General features: G+C 40.1%; 1 protein-coding gene across 12 annotated transcripts in view; it reads left to right on the top strand.

The window, feature by feature from the left end:
* Nucleotides 1-26,126, top strand: part of LOC136863154 (uncharacterized) — a 989,332-nt gene that overhangs the window by 831,970 nt on the left and 131,236 nt on the right. The window contains exon 1 of one of the 12 annotated variants that reach the window (XM_067139504.2): nt 16,277-16,375. The exons of the other annotated variants lie outside the window; for them this stretch is intronic. The gene's annotated coding sequence lies outside the window, so the exon portion shown is untranslated. Of the gene's footprint in view, nt 1-16,276; nt 16,376-26,126 lie in introns of those variants that run through there. 12 annotated transcript variants of the gene reach the window in all.

Below are 26,126 nucleotides of genomic sequence, written 5' to 3'. Positions count from 1 at the left end.
ATCCAATCTGCTCATCATCCCTCACCATCGAACTGCCGCATATAACAGCTCATTCTCGGTGTTTGCCGCACGAGAATGGAATCATTTACCGGACGACGTCAGAGGAATAACAACTACAGTGTCATTTAAAAGAGCGTTAAGAGGTACAGCAGGATGCCAGTGACTTGTGCATTTCTGGTAGCGCTATTAACGGAGCGGTTGTTTACGGAACGGAGGCTCCGGCCGCTTTCAATCGTTTGCCTCCGGAGAACCTCCGATTGAATTGCAAGCGCGTAGTTTGAACTTGGCACGGGAGCAATGAACGAGCATTTGTACAGGAATTTATAACTTGTCGCTATTAATGTGAAAAACTACGCCCCTCCGTTAATACTTCAGTTATTTGGCGATATTACAAATAGGCCTAGCATTCTTACGTGCAGACATAATAATTATGTAATAGAACCTCCGACTGAATGACAAGCGCGTAGTGTGAACTTGGTACGGGAGAAATGGAAGAGCATTTTCTCAGGAATTTAAAACTTGTCGCTACTATTGTGCGAAACTAGGCCCCTCAGTTAATGCCTTAACTATTTATCGATATTACACATAGCATTCTTACGTACAAACCAGTGGCGGTTTCTGGTATAGCGCAATGGAGCAATGAACCTCCAGTTTATATCCAATTGTACTCAACTACGTAATTTTCACAACTCCCTTGTCAATCTCGAAGCTCTTGCTAAATCCCTCTATCCGTAATATACTCGTACTGGCTTTCAATTCATGTGAGCTGCGCAAGGTCTGTGGCTGGATACTTGTCTGGAATGAACCCCTTTGCAAAGACGATCTCTCCGTCCGTACATAGGCGAAGGGAGTGGCGAGGTGCGGGGGGTCGAAAGCCAGCACTAAGGTAAGACCAGGATATCGCAGAAACGGATCTCTGTTCTTTACGCATGCGCAATAGGCCACTGTCTCAAGACTAGCTAGTCGTGTTGTTGGGGTTGGGGTATGTGCCTGCCATCTGTTGGCCTTACGGGAATTTGACTAGGCAACAGAGAGAATAGAACACGTAACTAGCGCTAGTGTTGAAAAGCATCGTTACTACCAAAAGTCACATTAAACTGTCAAATTCCAATTAATATCTTGTCCCAAATATATCATTACTTACTAAACACCAATTAATTTGCCTTCTTTGGAATAATTACCTTTTGGAGAGAAACTTAACTCAAAAATCATTGAGGCAAAGAATAGCGGCAAGGTAATACCAATGAAAACTTTTAAATATAGTTGTTACTATTCCCATGACATCGAAAGCAGAAAGGTGTTTCTCTAGCCTGAAGAGAATAAAGACTTTCTAGCGCAGCACAATGACCCAGGATAGACTTATTGCTCTTGCTATGTTGTCAATTGAAAGGAACTTTGTTCGAGACTCTGCGGACTTCAATGAAGCAGTTATTTCTTATTTTGCATGTGGTAAAACTCGGCATGTAGGCCTACCGTATTTTCTGCTCCTCTTGTATTTGATCACTTTCTAGAACTTATGTCATCTTAGTTTAGGAGGTTACGGCCCACGATGGAAGAGAAGCTGGCGGAGATGGGAAGAGGAGAGGTTGGGGGGAGGCAATTTTTTCTTCTTTTGAACCCCCAGTGATGAAAGTCACGCGCCGCCACTGGTACAAACATAATTATGTATTTTCTTAAATATAAACATATTATAATTTAGGCTTTGTCCGTGACTGTAAATTACTTCGTTATTAAATAATTAATAGACTACTATTATCATTGCATGCCGGGCTGAGTGGCTCGGACGTTTGAGGCATTGGCTTTCTGACCCCAACTTCGCAGGTTCGATTCTGGCTCAGTCCGGTGATATTTGAAGATGCTCAAATTCGTCTGCCTCGTGTTGGTAGATCTAATTACACGTAAAAGAACTCCTGCGTAACCAAATTCTGGCATCATGGCGTCCCCGAAAACCTTATAAGTAATTAGTGGGACGTAAAGCCAATATTATTATTATTATTATTATTATTATTATTATTATTATTATTATTATTATTATTACTAGCTGATGTACCTGTGCTTCGCTACGGGATTCTCAGAAAGACTGACTTGGTGGTTTTCCTAACTGAATTCAACATAGGTCATTAAAAAAACGTCAGTAGGAATGTAGCGATTGAAAGCAATGTTATCATATAAAATACTCGATCAAATGAAAAACCGGACACTTTCTCACTTTCAACGAACAGTACTACGGTGCCGATCTAACAGTCCAAAGTTCCAGAACTGGAATAACCAGGTCGCAGACTGCCGTGACCACTCCTCTGTCATTATTTCGTTAAATATGCACACTACTCATTCCAATCAGTGGCTCAGAGTAGGGATTTTATAGCTCGAATACAATGATGAACCAGTGTGTCACGTACCAGGTATATCAGAAAATGTATGAACCAGAGGAATGGCATGCTAAAGAAGAAAGTTATCTTACACCCCAGCTACTTCCCACCAATATACAGGCAGGCTGTTACAGTCGGTACGACCAAGCGAGTTGGCCGTGTGGTTAGGGGCGCGCAGCTGTGAGATTGCATCCGGGAGATAGTGGATTCGAACCCCACTGCCGGCAACCCTGAAGATGGTATTCGGGAGATGATGGGTTCGAGCCCCACTGTCGGCAGCCCTGACGATGGTTCTCCGTGGTTTCCCATTTTCACTCCAGGCAAATGCCGCGACTGTACCTTAATTAAAGCCACGGCCGCTTCCTTCCACTTCCTAGACCTTTCCTATCCCATCGTCGCATAAGACCTATCTGTGTCGGTGCGACGTAAAACAACTAGCAAAGAAAAAAAAACATTGAATGACAAGCGCGTAGTGTGAACTTCATACGGGAGGAATGAACGAGCATTTTCACAGGAATTCATGACGTCGCTGTTTTTGCGCGAAACTACACTCCTTCTTTAACTTTTTTTAATGCTGTTTGTTCGGGGCGTCGACCTATGAAGATCCTTTGCCCCTATTTGCACCATATATGAGGAAACCTGCGTGTATTATGTAAATGGCGGTAGGGTAAAGTGTTGAATGCGAGGAAAAGAACGTTAAAGATGACACAAACACCCAGTCCCCAGGCCAGGGATACTAATAATTTACAATTAAAAATACTGACCTGGCCGGGAATCGAACCCGGGGCCGCCGGGTGACAGGCGGACGCGTTGCCACCTACACCGCAAGACCAAAGTTTAGGAGTCCTTTGTGCCATGTTTTACACAGCAGCATTTACAGATTTGAACCACTTGAACTCCTTCCTCCGCTCGTAAATAATCATCCCTTACTTCTGCCACGTCTTTCACGCGTTTTACATATGTCCAGAAATTAAAAACGAATTCAAATTTAACTTGAAATTACTGTATTCTAGCGCCAATATAATGGGAATATTTCCATAATAATGATAATAATAATGAACGAACCACTGTGTAAGTTCTGCACAGGTAGGGCCTGTACTTTTCTGAGGAACAACTGAACCTATTAAGATATACAGGGTGTTAGGTGTATACGTGCAGATATTTCTTGAATGTCCAGAAATTAAAAACGAATTCAAATTTAACTTGAAATTACTGTATTCTAGCGCCAATATAATGGGAATATTTCCATAATAATGATAATAATAATGAACGAACCACTGTGTAAGTTCTGCACAGGTAGGGCCTGTACTTTTCTGAGGAACAACTGAACCTATTAAGATATACAGGGTGTTAGGTGTATACGTGCAGATATTTCTTGTAGCAATACAGAACGATGTGACGAACTACTATATATCAAACTTTTAGTAATCCGCGGAAGTTATTTTCGAGAGCAAAGTGATATGATGTTTTTATAATAGGTAGTATGCCTCGTTCTGCGAATGAATAGCTTTCCGTTGACAACAGGCAAGTCACACGCCATCCGTACCAAACTGGTTCTACTCTAACAGCTGAACGCTACCTTTGTAATGCCACGAGATGTTACGTAATATACTTGCCAAACTGGTTTTATGTTTACGAGCAACTGAACTACGATAACAGCAGAAGGCTGCTACCGGTGTTCACCATGTTACGTTACATTCTCGCCAGACTGGTTTTGTTGTTAGTATTTAGTTTCCGTCAGACAACCCTAGTTATCGGTTTCGGACCCTGGAGCTGTATCGAATTGTCAGCGTTAATACTGGTTCATTTGCTGTTACGTCACGTAGGGGATTGGGATATCTGTGGTCGTCAGCCCCGTGGTCTAGTGAGTATGGAAATGACCTGAAAACCTATGTCTTTACGCCAACGAAAGCAAGCATGGGATTGAATTGAATTAGGCAAGCACAGCCAACGTTTTACTTCAAACGAATAATGGACATGTTATACAAATAAATAAATTAAACGTACCTACATTTCGTGCCTCCTGTCGGGCTGTGTGGCTCAGAAGGTTGAGGTGCTGGCCTTTTGACTCCAACCTCGCAGGTTCGAACTTGGCCCAGTCCGGTAGTTTTTGAATGTGCTCAAATACGTCACACTCGTGCCGGTAGATTTAGTGGCACGTAAATAGAACCCCTGCGGGACTAAATTCCGGCACCTCATCGTCTCCGAAAACCGTAAACGTAACGCAAATACCATTATTATTATTATTATTATTATTATTATTATTATTATTATTATTATTATTATTATTATTATTATTATTATTATTATTATTATTATTATTATTGACTACTCGCCAATAATGTCTGCCTAGAAAATACTTCTCATCGTTTATAACTATGGATCTCGACAGTTGTATAATGTCCTAATTATGATGATTTTCAAAATTGGCTTTAAGTCGCACCGACACAGATAGGTCTTATGGCGACGATGGGACAGAAAAGGGGTAGAAGTGAGAAGGAAGCGTTCGTGACCTAAATGAGGTTCAGCTCCAGCATTTTCCTGATGTGAAAATGGGAAACCACGGAGAACCATCTTCAGGGCTGTCGACAGTGGAGTTCGAACCCAGTATCTTCCCAATGAAAGTTCACAATTTCGCGCCCCTAACCGCACGACCAACGTATTCCAAGCTCTAATGCCGGGATGAGTACCTCGGATGATAGACCGCTGGTATTCTGATCCCATCTTGGCAGGGTCGATGGAGGCTCAATTCGGGGGTATTTGAAGGTGCTGAAATACGCCAGTTTCGTGTCTGTAGATTTACTTGCATTAAAAAAAAGTCCTGCGGTACAACATTCCAGCACCTCGGCATCTCCAAAAAACCCAAAGTAGTTATTGGGACGTAAAAATTACATTATTATTTCGTGCTTGCAAACGAAAAGCATATGTGTAATGGTAAAATAAAGCAAAATAAAAGTGGCCAGTCTGACTTGCTCAGACGTTTAAAGCACTGGTTTCTTGTTTCCAACTTAGCAGGCTCGATCTTGGGTCCGTCCGGTGGCATTCGAAGGAGCTCGTCAGCCTCGTGTCGGTAGATTTACTGGCACGTAAAAATAACTCCTGCGGGACTAAATTACAGCGCCTCCAGAAACAGTATGAGTAGTTAGTGGGACGTAAAGCAAATAACATTACCGGTATTATTATTATTATTATTATTATTATTATTCAGTCTTATTATTATTGCTACTACTCATATTGAACTTCTTCTTATTACTCTTTTTTCTCGTTTGGTTATTATTATTATTATTATTATTATTATTATTATTATTATTATTATTATTATTATTATTATTATTATTATTATTATTCACCTGTTCATACTTTCGTCTTATTTCTCTTTTTACTCTCCCTTTAAGTCGTATACTTGTTATTCATATTTGATGTTTTGTTATTAATATTATTGTTATTTTTTATTATTATTTTTATTATTTAGTTTAGCTTCATGTGACACAATACTTCTTCCGTCTTTAATTCAACTTTTGTGTCGTGTGCCGGTATACCCAGCCCGGATGTGTTTCGTTTCTCATGTGACAGAGTTACATCTTACGTTCTGTTACATGTTTAAGTTTGGCCTTGTGATAGATCGCCTTTAATCTGCTCTGTAGCCTTTAAAAGTGTAGCATGGTCAATGACCTCAGTGCTTGTTTTGTTCACATATCTGGACTAAGAACTCGTCTCACTCGGCATAGCAAGTTCAAGGCCAACTACTTCTATCTGTTTGTTTGTTTATTTATTTACCCAGGTATGTATGTCAACATTGTACTATGTCAACATCGTACCACGAACATTTACTTAATAAACGGGGTGTTTGGGGGGTCTCTGTCCTGGGTGGTGTGTTCTGCGGGCCTACTCTGGGGTCCGTGTTGTTGCTGCGGTTATCTCTCTGTGCGTTCAGGTATTTACTAACATGTTCAATTCAAATTATTGTATGTACAAGACATACGTCCAACGAATTATTTCATCCTCACAACTCTACTTCCTTCCTCCATGGCCCAAGAGCTACACGTATAGCTGACGGCCCACCCACCCCTCTACGAGTGTGGGAATGAAATAACTAATTTGATTGAATTTTTTTTCATATTTCAGTAGTGATGAATATAAAACAAGCATTTTTTTGAATTTTTATACGTGTTAATGATGATGATGATGATTGCTGTTTTAAGGTCATCGGCCCTTAAAAACGCAAAGTGTCTTCTGTTTTAACTCGAGCTCGATAGCCGCAGTCACTTAAATGCGGCCAGTATCCAGTATTCGGGAGATAGTAGGTTCGAACCCCACTGTCGGCAGCCCTGAAAATGGTTTTCCGTGGTTTCCCATTTTCACACCAGGCAAATGGTGGGGCTGTACCTTAATTAAGGCCACGGCCGCTTCCTTCCCACTCCTAGCCCTTTCCTGTCCCATCGTCGCCATAAGACGTATCTGTGTCGGTGCGACGTAAAGCAAGTAGCAAAAAAAAAAAAAAAAAGAAAACAACATGCAGTGTAGGATTGAGCAACTGCCGAAATGCGTTCAAGGTCAATGTCTAGCGTTTTAACAAGCACGTCTTCCGCACTCGCGCACTGAAACTCTCGATTATAATTTTTGTTACCGGTACATAAGTTTCCCTGCTCGGATTTATGAGAATATCGACCTATCGAGACTCAAAATACTATAACGATACTGTACTGTACTCCCAAGCCATTACGTTGCACAAATGGCGTAACATCTGACATACCAAAGTAAAACTCGTAGCAATTGTTCAAAGTGATCACCCTGGGCTTCCCTGCAGGCTTCACTTCTCCGAATCCAGTTGCGACGCATTCGAGCCAAGACACCAGGGTTGTGTCCGACTCGTTGGCTGAACGGTCAGCGTACTGGCCTTCCGTTCAGAGGGTCCCGGGTTCGATTCCCGGCCGGGTCGGGGATTTTAACCTTAACTGGTTAATTCCAATGGCACGGGGGCTGAGTGTATGTGTTGTCTTCATCATTTCATCCTCATCACGACGCGCAGGTCGCCTACGAGAGTCAAATGGAAAGACCTGCACCTGGCGAGCCGAACTCGTCCTGTGATATCGCGGCACTAAAAGCCATACGACATTTCATTTCATTTTATTTCATTTCACCAGGGTTGTTCAGAATATCCCCTCCTGCTTAAACAATACGTTCACGGAAGTCGTCCGAAGTGGGTACTTCAGTTCGATATAGTTTGTGTTTCATGTTCCCCCAGACATTAAAGTCAATTGGAATAAGGTCTGGAGATCTGGCTGGCCAATTGATAGTTCCACATCGTCCTGTCCACCGTTGAGGAAATGTCTGCACCATCGTGTAAAATCCACGTGGTTCTGCGTAGTCGAAGCGACACGTCCTCTGAAAGCTCAAGTAACGTATTGTATCTACAGGAGCAAGGTAACATTAATAAAAAGATGATTAGTCCACGTAACCGACTTCCTACTACACCCATCCAGGTATTAATTCATAACCGGTGCTGGAAATTGCCTTCTCCTACTGAATGGGGATGTTCCACAGCCCATGAGTGGGATATAGTGGGTTCGAACTCCTCTGTCGGCAGCCCTAAAGACGGTTTTCCGTGGTTTGCCATGTTCACATCAGGCAAATGCTGGTGCTGTTCCTTAATTAAGGTTGCTTCTTCACCATCCTAGCCCTTTCCTGTCCCGTCGTCGCCGTAAGATCTATCTGTGTCGTGGCGACGTACATCAACTCGTAAGAAAATGGTAATCAGCTGTCAAAGACACTGCACCCGTTGAATATGGTCAGGATGCACTAGTTCTTCATGCAGTGTCCTACGTATGGTCCAAGTTGGTACACCAACGGCACGTGTTATACTACGCGTACGGTGCCCGGGATCATCGTTTACTATTGTTAGGATGCCCGGCTCCATGGCAAAACGGTTAGCGTGCTGGCCTTTGGTTACAGGGGTCCCGGGTTCGATTCCCGGCAGGGTCGGTATTTGAACCATCATGGTTATTTTCCCTGGCATGGGGCTGGGTGTATGTGTTGTCTTCATCCTCATTTGATTATCATCAAGGTGCGCAGGTCACCTACGGGAGTCAAACCAAAAGACATGCACCTAGCGAGCCGAACCCGTCCTGGGATCTCCCGGCACTAATATCCATACGCCATTTCATTTCCATTGTCAGGATGTCTTCTTCCGCGTCTAGAATTACTCGTGGCCGTTTAGGCCATCGCTTCTGAAAGCGTGATGTAACACAACTTGCATCGCGAATACGCTGCAGTACAGCTAGTATCGTTGCTGGATTCGGCACCCGTCTGTTGGGAAGCCTTTTCCGATAGATTCATGGAGGGCGACCCGTGTCCTGTTCTGCCACACGATACACTAGCAGCGTATCATGGTATTCGTGGTATTCATACACTAGAATTATTCAAATACAACGACGTTGCGCTACACATCTGCGCAGCGGTTCATCATATATTCGCGGGCGTTTGACTGTCGCGACCGATCGGACCTTGAAAAAAATAGCCCTCGTACTACTACGAAGTAACTCGCGTACAAGTACGGACGATAATTCGCCTCTCTGACAGCTGTTATTCAGGTCAAGGTCAGACAGACAGCTCATACCTCTAGGGGCGGGAACCCGTCCCACCACACCCCCGTCGCTAGGAACAGCACACGACCAAACCGGCACGTGACAGGTCTAGTGAATTTGTCAAACTGCTTACGTGAAATATTCTCCCACAGTGTGATTTCAATACCATGGATTCTTGGGAGACCAACTCGCCGTATACAGAAACACCCCGTGTTGACGTGTACGTAAATAAAGTTTCTTACGTAAACGAAAGAATGCGTGGGATAGGATTACCAAGTGAGTAGTATCAGAATTGAATTGTCAAAGCACATCGAACGTTTTGCTTCATATCAATAAGGGACATGTTATAAAAATAAATTAATTAAACGTACCTCCTCTTCGTGCTTCCAAACGAAAAGAACTTGTTTATTGGTAAATTAAAGCATTCTGCTTTTGCAGTGCCTATTGAACGTATCAAAATAAACGTTGCCAGGCTGAGTGGCTCAGACGGTTCAAGCTCTGGTTTCATGAACTTAGCAGGCTCGATCCTGGCTCAGTCCGCTGGTATTTGAAGGTGCTCAAATACGTCCGCTTCTGATCGGTAGAATTACAGGCTCGTTAAAGAATACCCGTGGCCAAAATTCCGAAACCGCGCGTCTCCATTGGCACGTAAACATTTATTATTATTATTATTATTATTATTATTATTATTATTATTATTATTATTATTATTATTATTATTATTACTGAGCGAGTTGGCCGTGTGATTAGGAGCGCGCGGCTGTCAGCTTGCATTCGTCGTAAAGCCACCTACCAATATTATAATAAAAACTGTGTTAGTCCATTATTACTATTACTAAAATAAAATTAAACGCCCCACTCAAACTCCGTAGCTGGTAATCTGTCAGAAAACACTACAGAAAACACTGAACTTTTAACAAGTCCGAATTATTACTAATCTTATAATGGCGGACATGTCTCCGGAATTACCGAAACATGTACTTACAAATTGTTTTACGTCGCACCGACACAAGTAGGTCTTACGGCGACGATGGGAGAGAAAAGGGATACAAGTGGGAAGGAAGCGTTCGAGGCCTTAATAAAGGTACAGTCCCAGTATTTCCCTGATGTGAAAATGGGAAATTACGGAAAACCATCTTCCCGGCTGCCGACAGCGGAGTTCGAATCCACTATCACCAAAATGCAAACTCACAGCTGCGCGCCCCTAACCACACGACCAACTTATTCTAACCTCTAATGCCGGACTGAGTAGCTCGGACGATAGAGCGCTGGTCTTCTGATCCCACCTTGGCAGGTTCGATGGCGGCTCAGTTCGGTGGTATTTGAAGGTGCTCAAATAAGCCAGTCTCGTGTCTGTAGATTTACTTGCACTAAAAAACACTGCGGTAAAAAATTCTGGCATTTCAGCGTCTCCGAAAACCGTGAAAATTAGACAGTGGAACGTAAAGACATTATTATTATTATTATTATTATTATTATTATTATTATTATTATTATTATTATTAGTAGTAGTAGTAGTAGTAGTAGTAGTAGTAGTAGTAGTAGTAGTAGTAGTAGTAGTAATATTATTATGATTACGGAAGTTCTGATTAAGCGGGTCCATTACAGTCATCACTTTACCTATCGGCACTTACTGTCTAGTAATAAGCCTTCTGTCCTCCTGTGTGGTATAGTGGTTAGTGTGATTAGCTGCCACCCCCCGAAGGCCCGGGTTCGATTTCGAGCTCCGACACGAAATTTGAAAAGTGGTACGAAAGTTGGAACTGGGCCCATTATGCCTCGGGAGGTCAAATGAGTAGAGGTGGTTTGATTCGCACCTCAGCCATCCTGAAAGTGGTTTCCCGTAGTTTTCAACTTCTCCAGGCAAATGCCGCGATAGTACCTAGCTTAAGGCCACGGCCGCTTCCTTCCCTCTTCCTTTTCTATCCCTTCCCATCCCCCGCAAGGCCCCTGTTCATCCTAGCAGGTGGGGCCGTTTGGGCGAGGTACTGGTCATTCTCCCCAGTTGTATCCCCGACCCAATGTCTCACGCTCCAGGACACTGCCCTTGAGGCGGTAGAGGTGGGATCCCTTGCTGAGTCCCAGCGAAAACCAACCCTGGAGGGTAAACATATTAGGAAAATGCAGAATAAGCCTTCTATTACAAATGCCCGGTGGCAATTCCACAGTAGCTCTTTTTCCTTCGAGCAATGTTCACGATGGATGAAACTACGGTTTTTGAAATTTGTCTCATTAATAACAATTTCACTGAATACTTATAGTCTTTTCTTTCAGTGCCCACCGTCCTTTCATTGACCTGAAAAGTTTATGAATAAGCATAGTCAACTCGCATTGTCTATTGTCAGAAGTTCATCGTAGAGTGTCGCAATAACAGCACAGAAATTTTGCGCCCATTTTTCATTACTTATTAACTATTTCCTGTAATTTTGTCAGCTTGGATCACTGAGTAATGCCAATGACGTCTTATAAATCACACACAACTACACAACACTTGATTCGCATGCATGTGGTGGTACGGATCTTCGACGTCACTGTAAGAATTCTGTGTACTTTTCACACAGACTACCCTAGACCGGTTTTCGAGTACAGCAAGTGGCCAGGCACGTGAGTCAACCTCTCCTACTTGCCAAGCCTTTAGGGGAAGTGCACAACAACATGTGTTGGCCTGCGATAAGAAACAGGTTCAACAAGCCCTATACTCTGCTACTGTACTTCCACTACGCGTGGACAGAATGACGTAACCGGCGTATCCTACTACGGCCGTTCAAAACACATTAGCTCCTGAAATATTTGGCTCAGTTATGGGCAAACTAATAGGACAAGGTAAAAAGTACATAGCATATATTGTGAGATGTATTTTTCTTTGCCGACTAGCTTAATATCTGCACGTATACCCCTAACACCCTGTATTGTTTGTTGTATCTACAGGGTTTATACCTACAGGTATATGGGGTATGTATTATATGTCGATATAATTGCATTTTCTTGATAACAAATGAGAGGATGCATTAATTATTCTGAATGACTATACGTTCTTTGTTAAGGGGTATTGTATGAAATATCGGTGATATAGATCAATTTTTGTTTATGTAGGTAACGATTTTTATAGGGCGCCTACATTCATGGACGTAAGTTTGAAATTACAGCCCACTAAGTCCTTACACTCGGAGCTACTGTTGCGAATAGAGCTGGGAACGGAGCAGTTGCTCCTATGATTGCAATCGGTAGTGCGAGTGAGCGCTCCCTCCGGTATTCTCCGGTAGTAAACTGTTGCTGGGAAACCAATCGGTGCTTCGGCACGCGAGCGGAGGGCGAGCGGAGGACGGAGCAACAGTACTGAATGTGTGCCTCGCTTGCCGTTCCATCCGTGGTGCGCAACGGATGTGCTGGCGACATAGTAAATACTGCTTTATAAGTATGACGAAGGAGAATATAGGAAATATATACATTCTCATTTATCGTTCGTGTTTCATTTGTCGATTACTTTTGTAAAAATTTGCTTTACGTCATGCCGTCTTATGACGACGATGTGATAGGAACGGCTAAGGAGAGTAATTTCTAGGCGTGAAAATGGAAAACGACGTAAAACTATCTTCAGAGCTGCCGACAGTGGGGTTCGAACCCATTTTCATCCGGAAGATAGTGGGATCGAATCCCACTGTCAGCAGCCTTGAAGATGGTTTTCCGTGGTTTCCCACTTCCCCTCCAGGAAAATGCCGGGATGGTACCTAACTGAAGGCCACGGCCGCTTCGTTCCCACTCCCAAACCTTCCCTATCCCATCGTCGCCATAAGACTTATCTGTGTCGGTGCGACATAAAACAAAACCCAAAGTCTCACGCTCCAGGACACTGTCCTTGAGGCGGTATAGGTCCGAGGGAACACCCAACCCGGGAGGGTAAATTGATGGAAGGATTATTATTATTATTATTATTATTATTATTATTATTATTATTATTATTATTATTATTATTATTATTATTATTATTGTTGTACTCCCATAACCACTTCTGTGGTTTTCTGTGACGTTAAGGTGCCGACATTTTGTCCTACAGGAGTTCTTTCATGTGCCGGTACAGTAGCGGCGATTAGGGGGGGGGGCGAGAGGGGACAGTCGCCCCCTACTTTGTGGAGAAAACTTTGCATTTGTATTCCATTTTAGCTGGATGAAACAAGGTATTATAGGAATTATTAAAACAAGCAATTTGTACAAGCCCTGTTGTCTTATCAGCTAATTATTTGCTTTAATTAATAACGAAATTATTAGCGGAAATACGCAACAAAGTCGTTCATGCGGTTAACCGATTTCTATAGCGCCACAGCGAGTACTGTAGTGGAGACTTTGTATGTGCTGTGAGGAAGGGTACGCGTGCATTCGTTAGTCTGGCAGTCTATTTAGTGTCAGTTTTTTTTTTTTTTAGTTTGTAGTCAAATACTAAATGGTTTTAATTATATAATCACGCCGTACGTCTATTTAATTGTAATACATGTGTAATATTGTTCCTCTCGTGAAAGTTTTATTGTATAGTATTGAATCAAAATCTCAAATAAATATTATCAACACAGGTAAGTTGGTAGTCTGAGAATCTTTACCTCTCTGTCGAAATTCCATTTAGTAGCTTTTTTTCAGTTTTAATGTATAACGTATATACCCCCCCCCCCACTATATCCCACAAACTGGGGTACTTTGTTGTCTTTACCTTTCCCCCCCTACTTCTAATTCCCAATCGCCGCTACTGCCGGTACACCTGACCACCTTCAGGTACCGCCGAGCAAAGTCGGAATTGAAACCGCAAGCTTGAGCTCAGAAGGCCATCGCTTTACCGTCTGAACTACTCAGCCCGGTACAGCATATAACCAGTTTCAATCAGTTCGTACTCTTCAGTAAAAACTGAAATGGCGTATGACTTTTAGTGCCGAGAGTGTCTGAGGACAAGTTCGGCTCACTAGATGCAGGTCCTTTGATTTGACGTCTTTAGGCGATCTGCGCATTGTGATGTGGATGAAATGATGATGAAGACGACACATACACCCAGTACCAGCGCCAGCGAAATTAGCCAATTAAGGTCAAAATTCCCGAACCTGCCGGGAATCGAACCCGGGGCCCCTGTGACCAAAGGCCAGCACGCTAACCATTTAGCCATGGAGCCGGATGTACTGTTCCGTAATAAATGAGCTACGAGTATAATTAATGTAAGAACATCGTATATAATACATGTTTACATGCAATGGAATATAATTACCACTTAAACTATTTTACTACCAGTATTAACAATAATATTGTTAACGCATTTGCAACAGTATAATATATGCCAATATTCAATCTACAGTATTCCATCCACCTGCACCTATTGCAAACTGAACGTCAGCAGATCAAAATCTGTTATTCATAACGTAACAAATAATGCGGCGATCTTGAAACGACTACATCATTTGAATGACAAACGTAGGGGAACACATGCATCTGTGGAATTAGTACTAAAATCTAAATTGTAATTCCTCCTAAGATCACCGTTGCAACATTGCCCACATCAAAGCATTTGAATTTTCCGCCAGTGAATTCAATCGGAGGACTACCGGAGGCCTCCGGAGGAGCGCTGTAATCGTATTATCCGATTCAATCAACAGGAGGTCCGCCTCCTCTTCACAGCGCTAATTTCTGGCCCTTCAGTGATCATGCTACTACAATATTATTATTATTATTATTATTATTATTATTATTATTATTATTATTATTATTATTATTATTGCTGCTGTTGTATGTACGTCTCACTGTGGTGGTATTTTATTTCAGTTATATTTTGATTGTGTTTAAATTGTGTCTTCTAGTATTAATTACGGTAGTATTACTTATGACTTTAATGTATACTAATTGGTTTAGTGTAAGAGAAGGCCCAATGGCCTTAACTACGCCAATAAAGACATTTATCTATCTATCCATGTGTGTAGGCGTTACATCATTGCGAAAAGTCGTAGTGAAAATGCTTTGAATTCATTACTAAGTTTGCAAAAGGAGGTTTATACTCTTAATGCAAGAAAAGTAAAACAAGCCAAACTATCTGATTTCTTTAAGACTGGACCAAGTTCAAAATAATATTTTCTGTCCGAATGTATTTATTATTTGCAATTATTTACACATGTAGGTCTATTCCATTGGTTTTTCCAGTAAATATGTGATGTATTGTGTACGTGTGATTACTAAGTAATTCTGAGTTACAAGTAGTTTTTTTTCTTTTTCCCTTGATATACGTATAAGTTAGATTCAACTGTATATAAATAGATGAATACTTTCCTATTGGAATCCGGCTTCCCCGCTGAACGATCAACTTTTTAAAAGAAAAATGCTGTTTGTTCGTGGCGTCGACCCGTGTGGATCTTTTGCCACTACTTGCACCATATGATATGAACCTGCGTGTAATTGGAATTGCGGAAGTGTAGTGTGTTGAATGTGAGGACGACACAAACACCCAATCCCCAGGCCAGGAATATTAATCATTTACAATTAAAAACCCCTGACCCGGCGGGGAAACGCACCCGGGGCCGCCGGGTGACAGGCAGACGCGTTGCCCCCTACACCGTAATAGAGAACCCTGGATTTGATTCCCAGCTGGACCGGGACTTTTAAATGCGCATATTAATTCCTTTAGTTCAGGGACTGGATGTTTGTATTCGTCTTATTACACTTCTCTCAACCTACACACAACACATCACACTACCTACGTTGACAGAAACAAGCAATATTAAAAACGTCCCTCCACATGGGGTTGGCGTCAGGAAAGGCAGTCGGCCGTAAAACTGACCAAAATGTATCAACACCAGTAAACTGGAAAGAAAGGACAGGAAGTAGGCTACTTTCCTCTTGATGACATGAATTTGATGTACAACTGGAAGTTTCTTCATTCATTTTCGAAGTTTTTATAATGCACTGCGGCAAATGAGGAAAATCTGGATTTTAGACTTTAAAGTGCACGCATGATAATTATTTTAAAACACCTCGATTTGATATTATCACAGAGGCTGAAGAACCTTCTCGCTATCTGGAAATGATTGTAGAGCCGTAACATGAGAATTAGCAACAGATGCTGTATCCTAGAGTTGAGTAAAGAGCACTGTTCTCAAGGAAACACAAGAAGCGAGGTTCTGTCTGAACCAATACAGCATGGTAAACCAGTTTCGACACGAGACCTCGTAGCTCTGGCGGGGAAAGTGAGCAAGCCCAGGACTTGAGACTGTGCAGCGCCTCCCACTTCCCCGCTGGGATTTCCATCCCGCTTTCAGTCTGCTAGTGCAGGAATTGTGTTAGTGACGTGTTGGTCATTATTGAGTGCTGTCTAGAAGGTAGCAAATGCTACGCGATCATGCCACGCACCAGACGTGCGCGCAAGAAACAAACGTTTCTGCTTGTATATGGCTCCCTTTGCAGGTAAGTTCCACTGTTTTCACCCTTAGTATATCGCCTGACACATTATAGTAATATTCCGCTGAGTCATGCGGGGATTTATTATCAGTCAAAAACTCGTTTAAATAACATAGTGTGTATACAACAACTCGTGGAAATATCAACAGCAAATTCTTTCATTTATGCTTTCATAGCCTCAAACACAAGACATGATAGTCTCTTCTGTGCTTTCAGTGTAAAACAAGACAAAGTGCTGAAAAAATCGACGTTTCGCGAAGACCTTGCTTCGCATCCTCATAAGTATGAAGTGGATGTTGATGACCTGTAAAATCACTGAAAATGATCAATAGAATGCCTTTTAATTTATGGGAAAATGCTATAAAATAAGTAAAAAATGACTTCAAAATATATGACGGAACTGAATTCTGGTGTCCGTGTATAACAATGGTTTTACAAGTAATATATCCCTGTTCTATTCACTGCTCAGCTCTTATTTTTACAGAAATAATTATCTCTTAATTCACTTGGAAACGTATATAAATATGGACATAATGATCTGCTAGATGTAGTTCAAGCACTTTGCCCCCGAAAAACCTAGTTGTCCTTCGCACACGTTACAGCTTTCAGATGTTTTTCTCATTTAATGCTATGTTGTATAAAGAACTTCCTTTCCGCACTCAGTGCAACAATGCAACATTTAAAACACGTATTTTCCAAATTCATTCACTAGCTGAATTAAAAGTACACTTTGTAGTGGTTTCACGTTCGGCATTTTTCTCGCACAGAGTTACTTGGGGGGATAGTTCTCTACTGAAGCGGAAAGTTATATAAAAGTGTTTTGCGATCCTTTCTTATTTCCATTTGTGCTTGGCCTTAATGTTCGCGGGGGCGAATGCCTGGCTGTAGTGGCGGATGCGAAGTCTGGTGCATTCCTTGTGCTTCAGACACGTTACGAAATACTTTCTCCTAATTATCAGAGTTCTGTATCGTGTTCCTGCATTTACACTAAAATTTGCTCAAAGAGAAATTGTAAAGGGACCAAAAGTAATTTCCGAATTAGACAAGTTTCCCCATTACACAAAATTTCGGGTGTTTTGTCTTAAAAGAGTAATTTTAAACATTATTTAAAGCTTACCTGCATCTGCCTACGCATGACGCTCGGTTATCCAGTTTGATGTACGTAGTACTGTAATACACCGACTTGTTAATTATTATTAGGGCTCGGATGTTTAAGACCTAAAAATAGCCCAAATAAGCAAGCAAATATGACCTCAAAATTGACGAAATATGACGTAAAAATTACAAAATATGACCCAAAAATGATTAATCTAAATATGGTAATTTTAAAATACGTTATAAATCGAAACGGCAAATCCTTTGATACGCATTTGTTAACTTAATTCTTTGTTCTTTCATATTAATTTTCTGAATATACATGTTAAGCAGTTATTCACAGTCTATTGTACTCGATTCACTTATCAAACATTTGTGAATACATACCTATAAAGTAGGCCCTACAAACTTCGCTAAGATTATCAGGTCACACAACATTTTAAATGTCAAGACATGTTTGCACCCTTCATTAGTGGTTTGAAATACGAGAAAACTAGAAATCAATCTATTTAAAAAAATATATTTTGGAACGTTTAAGCTCAGATTATATTAATATTATTCAAATGCCTTAAAGTTTAAACTGAGCACTTCGAAACAAATTAAGTAGATGTCTTTCGATAGATTATGGTAGGGCGGCAGGGCAAATAGTGCAAATTCACATAACTTTTTCATTCTTCTCCGCGGGTGGTATTGAAGTGTACAAGATTCATCTTCAAAGCATCAGGCGAGAAAAACCTCCCATTATCACTTAACACATTCTTGTAAGAAGGGAAGCTCCTTCCTACGTCACAAGAAGTTATTGGTGGATATTTAAATAATATTAAATCTTTACTATCGAGTATGCACTCATCTTGAAATGCACTGGTACCTTCTCCTCGACTAACATCAGTTTCTCTTGCACACACAGCGAAAACCGTCACTTCGATTAAGCACATTTTGAAGTTCCTTTTTTACACTGACGCCAACTATTCCATGTGATTGTTGAGCTGAAAGTTCAACACTTCTCATAATTTCAATACTTGCATGAATTTCTAAGCTAGCAGCTTCTAAACGGGTAATTGCACTCGATATAATTCCAACGTTCGACTTAATATATGCCAGACTTTCTGACAAACTGTTGGAAAACAATTCCTGCGCAATCTTGATAGAAGAGGCAGAGTATTCCACTTGTATTAACTACAGATATGATACGGAAAAGCAGCTTTGTGAATACTGGTTCTCATTCGGAAAGTTGACGCTGATTTTGCACAGCTACAGCTGTCGCCAAACCGCCGAAATATGACGTTTCTACGAATATAGGTCAAAATATGCATTTATATGAGAAATAATCACTTAATTGCGTCGATAATCACCTGATTTGCACCAAAAACCAATCAGGCAAGAAAATAGACACAAAGAAAAAATATGACTTTTCCTAAACATCCGAGCCCTAATTATTATCATTATTACTGCACTTTATTATTACATACAGAATTGTACACAGTAAATCATTTTCACTTTATCACAACCCTATTTCAGAACGCTGGATATGTGCTCCTTAAACTTATTTTGCATCATAAAACTCTATACAGTACTTCTCAAAATCTCAACACTAAGCTTTTTTCCACAGTTCAAACAAAGAAACTTGTTTTCTCGTCTTTCTAATCGTATCTTTCTGAATGCAGTCCTGAGCTGAGTGCGTTAGTTCAAGAAGAGTGGAAGCGTTAGATGTAATGGTAAATTGCTTTACGTCACAACAGCACTGTGGGTCTGTTCATGCGTTCTGATCTTGTTTTCTTCTTCTTCAGTCTCCCTCCTCTTCTTTCTCGGCCTTTCTTACTGCTAGGAGGGCTGTAGCCGATTCGAAAATGTGGTGCTCGTCATTTCGAATGAAGTTCTCTGCCCCACAGGGAACGTTTCTTGCTTAACACAAGCTGGATATTGGCGATGCGTTTTCAAGCACTTCGTTCGTTCCACAAGTACTGTACGTGGGACTACATCATTTCCTAATATTTTCCGCATTGTACAAGTAGATTTGTTTCCACTTCCGCGTTGAAGAGATTCTGCATTATACAAAAGTAAGAACATTACAGCGCCGTAAGCTTCGCCGGGACCGAGAAAATATTCCGTAGTGGACAAGTTTCCGCTTTGAGCACCTTTTATTGTACATCTCGGAAACACAAGACCCACAGGTATAAATCCATCCCTTACCCTTTCTTAATCACCAACAACTGCTGATCAGTTTGCTTGGTCATGACAGATATTTTACAAATGTAACCATATGTAAGAATAAATACAATCCTTCATATTGTCACTTGCGGAATTTTATCAGTCTGACAATAAAGAATACAGGCATAAATTTAAAAACATTTCAAAATGATCTGAAAATTATTCAAAATGCTATATATTTACGTAAAATATTCTCGAAAGATGAAATAATGACTGATCCTCACAAATCGGCAAAAAATGCAAAAGAATGCAAACTAAAAACGTGCCATAATCGTTTGTTATATCGCAGTATGAATTTCTATACTATTGAGCAACTTCCTAATGCAAAGGAAGAAAAGATTACATTTCACGAATTTCTATACTACTGAGCAACGTCCTAATGTAACGACGAAAAATGATAACTTTTTAACAACATCCGGTCCCTACAAGCACACCGTCAAGGCGTAGACGAAGAAACGTTAAGTTTGTCAGCATACAACCAAAAGAAAACAAGTCTGTTGACACCCAATAGATTCGCCAGTTTCATCACACAGCATCTATCGAATGTTTGTAATCGATAGTTCATAAAATTATTATTATTATTATTATTATTATTATTATTATTATTATTATTTTTATTATTATTATTATTATTATTATTATTATTATTATTATTATTATTATTATTATTATTATCGGGCGAGTTGGGTATGTGATACGGATCGTGTAGCTGTAAGCTTACATTGGAGGGACAGTCGGCTCGAAACTCAGCCTTGGCAGCCTTGAAGTTAGTTGGGGTGCTTTTTAATGTGTAAAAATAAATTTTAAGCAGGAATAATTTCCACGACCGGGATCCGATTCCAGGACAGCAAAACCCCACGTCGTCAAGCAAGAACGCTACCACTAGACTACCGCTGATGAGCTTGCTATAGGAGTATGATAAGTGATAAGAATAAAATATTGTCTCATATCATTTAGGAAAAAAAGCGAGGCAAGTCCGTCTACCTTCCTATATTTTGTTTTATACCATGATTGAACCATGCTGGGGCTGTACCTTAAGTAAGGATACGGTCGCTTCTTTCCCAGTGCTAGCCCTGTCCTGTCCCATCGTCGTCATAAGACCTGTCTGTGTCGGTGCGACGTAAAACAAGTAGAAAAGGTCCAGGAATTTTAAATTCTGGACAAAGGGCTGGAACGGGGATCGCTCAGCTTCGCGAGACCAGCTTAGGAGCTGTCTGGCACGAAAGGCAGTGGCTCGGTCACTGAAGCCAAGCAATTCGGCTGAGGATGTAGTTATGCTGACCATGTAAATGTCGAAAATACGCAAGATATCTGGCTGGGCAGCAGTCGTCTTGGCAGACCAAGACCCTAATGGGATGTTGTTTCAGAAGTTTGTATGTTTATACAGTTTCTTAAGTTGCGTAACAAAATGCCATGCGCATGAATGGTACGCCTACCAATTGTGAGCAACGCGGGCTTGAATTATTTGTAGTAAAATGGTTATAACTGTAATCGATTTTTCTCAAAGACTACGATGTCTAGTTTTACTTAATACTTCATGTTAGCCTCTTACCGCGATGGTAAAAAGGGTGCTCGATTCACTGGGAAGACCATTGATTCTATTCTCTGTCGGTAAGTCGAAAATTGTACGAACAAGACTCTCACTTCTAGAGAGGCACATAATCCTAGGATTCACTCAGTCTACACCGGAAATGAGTAGCTTATTCCTGGGGCAGACTTGGCCAGGCATAGAGCTAAGCCCGTTCTCTCACCAAGTGCTGAGGTTACGAATAATGAATGTCTATAGCCTCCACTCCTTCAGAGGCCGTCATAGCCCGTGCACGGATGGATTTAGATTACTTTTTACTTCATACTAGTGGGGAAGTCCGTATATTAAATTCTGCGAAGCGTGCAATTGAATGTATATCGGTAACGAAGAGCAACTCTCCAATTCACCCATTAATCGACATGAAATCTGAGGTTACTAAATTACATAGTACTGGACACTTACTCCAAGAAGATAACAGTAATACTAACTTTTAACATCAAGCATCGAATGTTCCACAGACAACTTGCTTAAGCCATTATATTGATCAACATTCGGTACGCAAAGACAGTACAGGTATGCTAATACAAGTCGCGCAGCGTACTTCTGAGCGCTACCTAGTGCAGACAGATAGATGGATAGATAGGCTAGATTATTTATTTTACCTGGCTAAGTTGGGGACACTTGTCTCTATCTTACACTTAACCAGTGTTGTAAATACACAAATAACACGTAAAATAAACCTAATTCCTACCCTACTATACAAAATGAACAGTCCTATAAGTTACATAGAATATCAAATTTAATATGCCTATGTGCAAATCCACAACCTGTTTCCAGTCATTTGACCGGGTCAGGAATGGAATTAACTAAACCCCCATTTAACGGCGAGGACAGGAATTGTGCCGGCTGCCGAAGCCTGTCGCACTCCTCTGGGGCAATGATTAATGACTGACAAACGAAATGGAATGATATTGGAGAGTGTTGCTGGAATAAAAGATGACAGGGAAAACCAGAGTACTTGGAGTAAAAACTGTCCCGCCTCCGTCTTGTTCAGCACAAATCTCACATGGAGTGACCGGGATTTGAACCATGTAACCCAGAGGTGAGATGCCGGCGAGCTGCCGCCTGAGCGGAGACTCTAATATGTATAATAAGTATATATAAAAATAGCAATTACCCGCGGCTTCGCATGCGTGGATTTCGTAATTTGATCTACGTAATCGTTCCTCGGCATTGTACCAAGACATGGTCTTAAAATTCCAAAAGTATAAAAACTCACCCAAAAATTGAGTTTCATTTACACCAGAAATTCTTTGTAAACTACGGTATTACCTTTTGGGGCTAAGACTACCATGCGATATAGAACTGTACATGTAAGAAACAGTCTTCTCTCAAGTCGAAAAAAATAAATACATGTTTTTTAAATTTCCACATCTGCAACATTTTCACTTTTTGAGATATACATAAGTATCCCCATAAAAAGAATTCAACCCCTTGAGCAGTCCTCCCCCCACCCCCATCTAAGTTTATTTTCCAAAAAAACAATGCGCGTTTCTTCATTTTTAAAGGAGATTCAAGATACTAATTTTCACGTCAGTAACATCTTCAGTAATTCAACTCCTTTTTCACCCCCTTTCCTACCCGTTAAGTTGATTCCCCCCTCCCCAAAAGGAGAATCCAAATACCAATTTTTACGTCTTTAACATATTTAGTTTTTGAGATATATGTATCCTCACACAAATAATTCAATTAATTTCTCAATTCATTCACCCCTTAAGTCGATTATCCGAAGACAAAAGAACACGTGTTTCTTTACTTTTAAAGAAGATTCCAAATACAAATATTCATGCCTCAAACATCCTCAGTTTTTGATATATAAGTATCCTCACAAAATAATTCAACTCCTTTCTCACCCCATCCCGTTAGGTTGATTCCCCCCTCCAAAAAAAGCGTGTTTCTTTATTCATCTCCGTTTTCGTCCCCCCCACAAATGCGTGTTTCTTTATTTTTAAAGGAGATTCCAAATACCACTTCTCATGTTTGTAACATCTTTAGATTTTTTGGTATATATACATATACATTCTCATACAAATAATCCAACTTTTTCAATTCTTTCACCACGCCCGTTAAGGTTTTTTCCGAAAACCAAAAAATACGTTTTCCTTATCCTTGAGGGAGATTTCAAATACCAACTTTCACGTCTGCAACATGTTAAGTTTTTGAGATATACGGTAGATAGGCTAATTTTAAAAATTCACCCCCTTTTTCAGTTCCCTTTAAGTGGATTTTCCGAAAATATTATTTATGTTTCTTTACATTTACAGGAAAAACCCAAATACCAGTTTTAAATCTGTAATATGTTACGTGTGTTGAGATAATTTGCAGATATAGTCTTATTTAAAATTCACCCCGTTTGTCAGTCCTGTTCACCCCCTATTAATGGGATTATCCAAAAACGCAAAAATAAGTATTTCTTTATTTTCAAAGAGATTCCAAATTTCAATTTTCATGTCTGTAACATCTTCCGTTTTTGAGATATGTCTTCTCATAAAAGGTGTTCAATCCGTTTTCCCCATTTTCACCCCCGTTAATGGTACCTTACATGGAGTGACCGGGATTTGAACCACGGAATCCAGCAGTGAGAGGGCGGCGATCTGCCGCCTGAGCCACGGAGGCTCCTTATAAGTCCATTATGAACAGTAAAATCAATTGGTCTCACCTCCTTTTTTACCGTTTTTATTTATTTTACCTGGCTAAGTTGGGGACACTTGTCTCTATCTTACACTTAACCAGTGTTGTAAATACACAAATAACACGTAAAATAAACCTAATTCCTACCCTACTATACAAATTTAACAGTCCTATAAGTTACATAGAATATCACAAAAAGGAAGACGTCTTTCTTTATGTTTAAAGGAGATTCCGAATACCAATGTTAACATCTGTTACCTTCAGTTTTGAGGTATAAGTGAAAATGAAATAAAAACACAACCTGTTTTCCAGTCATTGACCGGGTCAGGAATGGAATGAATGAAGCAGATATAGGCTATTAGTACGATGGGGTCGCCACTCCCAAAGTGATTTATTAATGACTGATAGATGCTATGAAATGAGAATGGAGAGTATTGCTGGAATGAAATATGACAGGGAAAACCGGAGTACCCGGAGAAAAACCTGTCCCGCCTCCGCTTTGTCCAGCACAAATGTCACATGGAGTGACCTGGATTTGAACCACGGTATCCAATGGTGAGAGGCCGTCTGAGCCACGGAGGTTGAGGTATAAGTATCCCCATAAAAATAATTCACTTTAAGTGAATATTCCAGCCAAACATACTTGTTTCTTTATTATTAAAGGGTCTTCTAAATACCAATTATCACTACTCTAACATCTTCAGTTTTTGAGATATGTGTCCTCATGAAAGGAATTCAACTCCTTTTCACTCCCGCTCCCCAAGATGATTCCTGTCTCCCAAACGCGTTTTTCTTAGTTTTTAAAGGAGATCTAAATACCAATTTTCACGTCTGTAATAACTTTACTTTTTATTATATGTAATTATCCTCATACAATTAATTCTATTAATTTTTCAATTATTTCACTCCCTCCCCCATTCATTGGATTTTCCGAGAATACGTGTTTCTTTACTTTTAAAGCAGATTCCAAATACCAAATTTCACGTCTTTAACATATTCAGTTTTGAGATATCAGTATCCTAAATAAAAGAATTCAACCCCGTTTTCAGCCACTTTTACCCCCTAACATAAGTGGTTTATCCGAAAACTAAAAGAACACGTTTCTTTATTTTTAATAGAGTTAAAAAATTCCATTCTTCATTTCTGTAACATGTAAAGTTTTTGATATATACTGTAGAAATTCTCATTTTAAAATTTCACTCCGTTTTTAGTTCCCCTTATGTGGAGTTTCCGAAAACACGTCACCTATGTTTCTTTATTTTAATAGGAGATTCCAAATACCAGTTTTTATGTCTGTAACATTTTACGTTTATGAGATACATTGTAGATTTAGTCTTTCTAAAGAATCACCCCAATTTGTCACTCCTGTTCAACCCCCATTAATTGGATTTTCCAAAAACAAAAAATACGTTTCTTTATTTTTAAAGGAGATTCCATATACCAATTTTCTGGTCTGTAATATCTTCAGTTTCTGAGATATAAGTATCCTCATTAAAGGCATTCTACCCCGCATTCACACTTTTTCACCACTCCAATTGGGATTTAGAGAAAACAAAAAATACGTGTTCCTTTATTTTTAAAGGAGATTCTAAATATCAATTTTTACATCTGTAAACTTTTAAAGTTTTGAGATTCCATTTTACATTACACTCATTTTAAAAATCCGCCCCCCTAGCCCCCAATATTTGGATTTTCCAAAAACAAAAAAATCGTGTTTCTTTATTTTTAAAGGAGATCCCAAACACCAATTTCCAGGTAGTAATATCTTCATTTTCTGAGTTATATGTATCCTCACTAAAGGCATTCAACCAATTTTTCACCCCCTTTCACCCCTCTTATTGGGATGCTCCGAAAAAAAATATGCGTGTTTCTTTATTATTAAAGAAGATACTAAATACCAATTTTTACATCTGTAAACTTTTTAAGTTTTGAGATATAGATACATTCATTTTAAAAATTCACCCGCCCCCCCCCCCCCCATTCTTCAGATTTTCCAAAAACAAAAAGTACGTGTTTATTTTTAAAGGAGATCCTAAAAAACAATTTTCAGGTCTGTAATATCTTCAATTTCTGAAATATAAGTAGCCTCATTAAAGGCATTGAACCCATTTTTCACCCTTTTTCACCCCTACTATTGGGATATCGAAAACAAAATAATACGTGTTTCTTTATTTTTAACAGAGATTTCAAATGTCAATTTTTACATCTGCAAACTTTTAAAGTTTTGAGATATAG

This window comes from Anabrus simplex, chromosome 2, assembly GCF_040414725.1.
Source record: "Anabrus simplex isolate iqAnaSimp1 chromosome 2, ASM4041472v1, whole genome shotgun sequence".
Taxonomy (NCBI): domain Eukaryota; kingdom Metazoa; phylum Arthropoda; class Insecta; order Orthoptera; family Tettigoniidae; genus Anabrus; species Anabrus simplex.
This window is presented reverse-complemented; position numbering and strand designations above follow the sequence as displayed.